Below are 7,783 nucleotides of genomic sequence, written 5' to 3' on the forward strand. Positions count from 1 at the left end.
AATCAATAGAGACATTGGTAATATGTCAGATCTAGAGTTCAGAATGACGATTCTCAAGGTTATAGCCAGGCTTGAAAAAGGCATGGAAGATATTAGAGAAACCCTCTCAGGAGATATAAAAGCCCTTTCTGGAGAAATAAAAGAACTAAAATCTAACCAAGTTGAAATCAAAACAGCTATTAATGAGGTGCAATCAAAAATGGAGGCTCTCACTGCTAGGATAAGTGAGGCAGAAGAAAGAATTAGCAATATAGAAAACCAAATGACAGAGAATAAAAAAGCTGAGCAAAAGAGGGACAAGCAGCTACTGGACGACAAGGGGAGAATTCAAGAGATAAGTGACACCATAAGACGAAACAACATTAGAATAATTGGGATTCCAGAAGAAGAAGAAATAGAGAGGGGAGCAGAGGTATACTGGAGACAATTATTGGGGAGAATTTCCCCAATATGGCAAAGGGAACGAGCATCAAAATTCAGGAGGTTCAGAGAATGCCCCTCAAAATCAATAAGAATAGGCCCACACCCCGTCACCTAGTAGTAAAATTTACAAGTCTCAGTGACAAAGAGAAAATCCTGAAAGCAGACCGGGAAAAGAAGTCTGTAACATACAATGATAAAATTATTAGATTGGCAGCTGACGTATCCACAGAGACCTGGCAGGCCAGAAAGAGCTGGCATGATGTTTTCAGAGCACTAAACGAGAAAAACATGCAGCCAAGAATACTATATCCAGCTAGGCTATCATTGAAAATAGAAGGAGAGATTAAAAGCTTCCAGGACAAACAAAAACGGAAAGAATTTGCAAACAACAAACCAGCTCTACAGGAAATATTGAAAGGGGTCCTCTAAGCAAAGAGAGAGCCTACAAGTGGTAGATCAGAAAGGAACAGAGACCATGTACAGTAACAGTCACCTTACAGGCAATACAATGGCACTTAATTCATATCTCTCAATGGTTACCCTGAATGTTAATGGGCTAAATGCCCCAGTCAAAAGACACAGGGTATCAGAATGGATATAAAAACAAAACCCATCTATATGTTGCCTCCAAGAAACTCATTTTAAGCCTGAAGACACCTCCATATTTAAAGTAAGGGGGTGGAAAAGAATTTACCGTGCTAATGGACATCAGAAGAAAGCAGGAGTGGCAATCCTTATATCAGATCAATTAGATTTTAAGCCAAAGACTATAGTAAGAAATGAGGAAGGAAACTATATCATACTCAAAGGGTCTGTCCAACAAGAAAATCTAACAATTTTAAATATCTATGCCCCCAACGTGGGAGCAGCCAACTATATAAGCCAATTAATAACAAAATCAAAGAAATACATTAACAATAATACAATAATAGTAGGGGACTTTGGCACTCTCCTCACTGAAATGGACAGATCATACAAGCAAAAGATCAACAAGGAAATAAAGGCCTTAAACGACACACTGGACCAGATGGACATCACAGATATATTCAGAACATTTTATCCCAAAGTAACAGAATACACATTCTTCTCTAGTGCACATGGAACATTCTCCAGAATAGATCACATCCTCGGTCGTAAATCAGAACTCAACTGGTATCAAAAGATTGGGATCATTCCCTGCATATTTTCAGACCACAATGCTCTGAAGCTAGAACTCAAATACAAGAGGAAGTTTGGAAAGAACCCAAATTCGTGGAGACTAAACAGCATCCTTCTAAAGAATGAATGGGTCAACCGGAAAATTAAAGAAAATTGAAAAAAAAAAAAAACATGGAAACAAATGATAATGAAAATACAACGGTTCGGGGCTCCTGAGTGGCTCAGTGGGTTAAGACACTGCCTTCGGCTCAGGTCATGATCCCAGGGTCCTGGGATCGAGTCACGCATCGGGCTCTCTGCTCAGCAGGGAGCCTGCTTCCTCCTCTCTCTCTCTGCCTGCCTCTCTGCCTACTTGTGATCTCTCTCTGTCAAATAAATAAATAAATTCTTTAAAAAAAAAAGAAAAGAAAAGAAAAGAAAATACAACGGTTCAAAATCTGTGGGACACAACAAAGGCAGTCCTGAGAGGAAAATATATAGCGGTACAAGCCTTTCTCAAGAAACAAGAAAGGTCTCAGGTACACAACCTAACACTACACCTAAAGGACCTGGAGAAAGAACAAGAAAGAAACCCTAAGCCCAGCAGGAAAAGAGAAATCATAAAGATCAGAGCAGAAATCAATGAAATAGAAACCAAAAAAACAATAGAACAAATCAACGAAACTAGGAGCTGGTTCTTTGAAAGAATTAATAAATTGATAAACCCCTGGTAAGACTTATCAAAAAGAAAAGAGAAAGGACCCAAATAAATAAAATCATGAATGAAAGAGGAGAGATCACAACGAACACCAAAGAAATACAAACTATTATAAGAACATACTATGAGCAACTCTATGCCAACAAATTTGACAATCTGGAAGAAATGGATGCATTCCTAGAAACATATAATCTACCACAACTGAACCAGGAAGAAATAGAAAGCCTGAACAGACCCATAACCAGTAAGGAGATTGAAACAGTCATTAAAATCTCCAAACAAACAAAAGCCCAGGGCCAGACGGCTTCCCGGGGGAATTCTACCAAACATTTAAAGAAGAACTAATTCCTATTCTCCTGAAACTGTTCCAAAAAATAGAAATGGAAGGAAAACTTCCAAACTCATTTTATGAGGCCAGCATCACCTTGATCCCAAAACCAGACAAGGATCCCATCAAAAAAGAGAGCTATAGACCAATATCCTTGATGAACACAGATGTGAAAATTCTCACCAAATTACTAGCCAATAGGATTCAACAGCACCTTAAAAGGATTATTCTCCACGACCAAGTGGGATTTATTCCAGGGCGGCAAGGTTGGTTCAACATCCGCAAATCAGTCAACGTGATACAACACATCAATTAAAGAAAGAACAAGAACCATACAATACTCTCAATAGATGCTGAAAAAGCATTTGACAAAGTACAGCATCCCTTCCTGATCAAAACTCTTCAAAGTGTAGGGATAGAGGGCACATACCTCAATATCATCAAAGCCATCTATGAAAAACCCACCGCAAATATCATTCTCAATGGAGAAAACCTGAAAGCTTTTCCGCTAAGGTCAGGAACACGGCAGGGATGTCCATTATCACCACTGCTATTCAACATAGTACTAGAAGTCCTAGCCTCAGCAATCAGACAACAAAAGGAAATTAAAGGCATCCAAATCGGCAAAGAAGAAGTCAAATTATCACTCTTCGCAGATATGATACTATATGTGGAAAACCCAAAAGACTCCACTCCAAAACTGCTAGAACTTATACAGGAATTCAGTAAAGTGTCAGGATATAAAATCAATGCACAGAAATCAGTTGCATTTCTCTACACCAACAGCAAGACAGAAGAAAGAGAAATTAAGGAGTCAATCCCATTTACAATTTCACCCAAAACCCTAAGATACCTAGGAATAAACCTAACCAAAGAGGCACAGAATCTATACTCAGAAAACTATAAAGCACTCATGAAAGAAATTGAGGAAGACACAAAGAAATGGGAAAATGTTCCATGCTCCTGGATTGGAAGAATAAATACTGTGAAAATGTCTATGCTACCTAAAGCAATCTACATATTTAATGCAATTCCTATCAAAGTACCATCCATCTTTTTCAAAGAAATGGAACAAATAATTCTAAAATTTATATGGAACCAGAAAAGACCTTGAATAGCCAAAGGGATATTGAAAAAGAAAGCCAACGTTGGTGGCATCACAATTCCGGACTTCAAGCTCTATTTCAAAGCTGTCATCATCAAGACAGCATGGTACTGGCACAGAAACAGACACATAGATCAATGGAACGGAATAGAGAGCCCAGAAATAGACCCTCAACTCTATGGTCAACTAATCTTCGACAAAGCAGGAAAGAATGTCCAATGGAAAAAAGACAGCCTCTTCAATAAATGGTGTTGGGAAAATTGGACAGCCACATGCAGAAAAATGAAATTGGACCATTTCCTTACACCACACACAAAAATAGACTCAAAATGGATGAAAGACGTCAATGTGCGAAAGGAATCCATCAAAATCCTTGAGGAGAACACAGGCAGCAACCTCTTCGACCTCAGCTGCAGTAACATCTTCCTAGGAACATCGCCAAAGGCAAGGGAAGCAAGAGCAAAAATGAACTATTGGGACTTCATCAAGATCAATAGCTTTTGCACAGCAAAGGAAACAGTTAACAAAATCAAAAGACAACTGACAGAATGGGAGAAGATATTTGCAAACGACATATCAGATAAAGGACTAGTGTCCAAAATCTATAAGGAACTTAGCAAACTCAACACCCAAAGAACAAATAATCCAATAAAGAAATGGGCAGAGGACATGAACTGACATTTCTGCAAAGAAGACATCCAGATGGCCAACAGACACATGAAAAGGTGCTCCATATCTCTTGGCATCAGGGAAATACAAATCAAAACCACAATGAGATATCACCTCACACCAGTCAGAATGGCTAAAATCAACAAGTCAGGAATGACAGATGCTGGCAAGGATGCGGAGAAAGGGGTACCCTCCTACACTGTTGGTGGGAATGCAAGCTGGTGCAACCACTCTGGAAAACAGCATGGACGTTCCTCAAAATGTTGAAAATAGAACTGCCCTATGACCCAGCCATTGCACTACTGGGTATTTACCCTAAAGATACAAATGTACTGATCCAAAGGGGCATATGTACCTGAATGTTTATAGCAGCAATGCCCACAATAGCCAAACTATGGAAAGAACCTAGATGTCCATCAACAGATGAATGGATAAAGAAGATGTAGTATATATACACAATGGAATACTATGCAGCCATCAAAAGAAATGAAATCTTACCATTTGCGACAACATGGATGGAACTAGAGTGTATCATGCTTAGCGAAATAAGTCAAGCGGAGAAAGACAACTCTCATATGATCTCCCTGATATGAGGAAGTGGTGATGCAACATGGGGGCTTAAGTGGGTAGGAGAAGAATCAATGAAACAAGATGGGATTGGGAGGGAGACAAACAATAAGTGACTCTTAATCTCCCAAAGAAACTGAGGGTTGCTGAGGGGAGGGGGTTTGGGAGAAGGGGGGTGGGGTTATGGACATTGGGGAGGGTATGTGCTTGAGTGAGTGCTGTGAAGTGTGTAAACCTGTCAATTCACAGACCTGTTCCCCTGGGGATATAAATATATGTTTATAATAAATTTAAAAAATTTTTAAAAAAAAGTAATGCAGTGCTAGTTTCCACACTGAAGTTTGAAAAAAAAATAAAACTGGCAACTTTCACTGTCTGACTCTTGAGCCCCCATTCTGTAATGAATTTGAAGTACCCAGTAGAGAGGCCAACATGGAGAGGAATCCAGATGCCTGGTCTTGGGACCCAGCTAAGCTCCCCTCCAACCTCAGTCAAAGCCATATATTTGAGTCATCTTGAAAGTGATCCTCCCGTGCTCTATCAAGCCACCCAGATGACTCTGTGGAACAAACATATGCCTTTCCAGTGGCCTCTGCAAATATGAAGGCTAAATAAATAACACTTGTTCTTTTTTAAGTATCTAAGTTTGGGGTGGGTTTTTATATAATAATAGATAACCAGAATCAAAACCAGAATGGGCACTGACCACATACATCTTACTTTGAAATTTTCTTCTTTAAGTATATACTGCTCTCTTATACCTAGAATACTAATTTCCCAACTCTCCTTGTAACTTTGCCTATTAAATCGCTTTTCTGGATTTTATGTAGTGTATACTATTGAGCATACCTTCCAAAGGTCTAAATGAATTAATTCTAGTTTTTATTTGAGAATATTATAGTACTCTTTAAGATCATTACAGATATTGAAAAATCAATCAGTGATTTATTGATGGTGAAACCACAATATATAGTGTATATAGGAATCATCATCATACCTGGTGGGAGATGGGTATGGGAGTTTGGAAGCAGAGAATATAACCATGTGCCCCCATCATCCAGGGTTCTCCTCCCCCTACTCCAGAAGAATATTTTGAACTAGATGGGATTCTATATATCACTTGGTCCATTCCATGACATTTAATTGTATATGTAATATAATAAATGAGCAGCAGTAATAGGTCTCAAATACAGGCATCATGACTTTCCCTATGCATGTTTTCTTATAACACAAATGCCCTTGAAAATCAAACTAAATAAGAATTAATACAGAGGTAAAATTTATAAAAATTTACTTAGAGCTACAAAAGCAGATCTTGAGAATTTATACATTTCCTACAGCTAATTGCTCTTTGCTGAGTACTATAAATGATAGGAATAAAAAGTACATAGTCTCTGCTTCACAGAGACCATAAAGTATAAACAATTAGGAAACTACAGTGGGCAGGGACCAGGGGAGAGGGGTCCAAAGTAAGAGGAGAACCAAAATAGCATTAGACTTGTCAAGAAAGTCCCCGGCCACATGTGAAATACATTAAGGAGACCATGTCCTTAAAGCTAAGGGACCTCAGTAGAAAACACACAGAATCAATAATGGATATACACTTACTAGGGCTATAGAACACAATATTTTTACATGCCTTATTGAAATATCTAGATTTGCTCCAATAAACAAGGAGTCACTGCAGCAATTTTAGATTTTTCAGCTCCTTCTACTACAATTTCTTTTTATCATGAAAACATCACCCCTTGATAAATCCAAGCTTATAAGCAAGCTACTCTCTCTGCATGAAATAATCTTTCTCTTTTTTTGCCTTGACAAATGCCTATTCATCCTTCAATATCCAACTCAAAGACATCTTCTCTTGAAGACTTCAACTCCTGGTCTTATCCACCTATCTACAGGTTATTTTTTATAATAATTTTCTAGGATTTGTCATTTTATGTTATAATTAATTTGCTTAACATTCCCTTCATATTCTCTGGTGTATTAATTCTTTTTTTTAAGATTTTATTTATTTATTTGACAGATAGATCACAAGTAGCCAGAGAGGCAGGCAGAGAGAGGAAGGGAAGCAGGCTCCCCACTGAGCAGAGAGCCCGATGCTGGGCTCGATCCCAGGACCCCGGGACCATAACCTGAGCCAAAAGCAGAGGCTTTAACCCACTGAGCCATCCAGGTGCCCCTCTGGTATATTAATTCTTTAGGGTCATGTGCTCTTTCTTACACCCACCACGATGCCTAGAATAGGTCAGACACATAGTAAAATTTAGGGTTAATAAATGTCAAATTAAAGAGCAAGTCTGTCTTATTGTCATCTATTCTCAGAGCCAGTATCAAATTTTATGCAACATAAAAGAGAAAATTAATCCAATAAAACTACCTTCCAAACACTCAGGATGTTTGAATAATTGTCTCCTTCCTCAAGGGAAATTTACTACTTATTATAAGCCTGGCAGTTTCCAAATATTCAGGAATTAAGCAATAAAATTATTATATTATTATTTCTTCATAGGCATAAAATGTCCCAAACTTGAACACTAGAAAAAATATAGACTGTAGTTAATCAAAGGATGGAAATTGGCATCTTAGAATAATTCCTAAGTATGCATAGCATATTCATTACTTTTCATCCTATCTTGCCATGAAGGGTTAAGTTACAGTTCTTATTGTCAGTACCAGGCCCCCTCTTTACAACCCACTTCCATTTCAATGCTAAATGTAAGGCAGATGACTCAAGATTTCCATGGGCCCACAAGACTCATTGAGCTTCAGATATAATGGGATCATAGGGGACTCATTCAGAAATCATGATCAGTGCTAAGTCAAGAAACAA

Source organism: Mustela putorius, unplaced genomic scaffold, assembly GCF_011764305.1.
Source record: "Mustela putorius furo isolate JIRA1106 unplaced genomic scaffold, ASM1176430v1.1 tig00003866_pilon_pilon_pilon, whole genome shotgun sequence".
NCBI classification, from domain to species: Eukaryota; Metazoa; Chordata; class Mammalia; order Carnivora; family Mustelidae; genus Mustela; species Mustela putorius.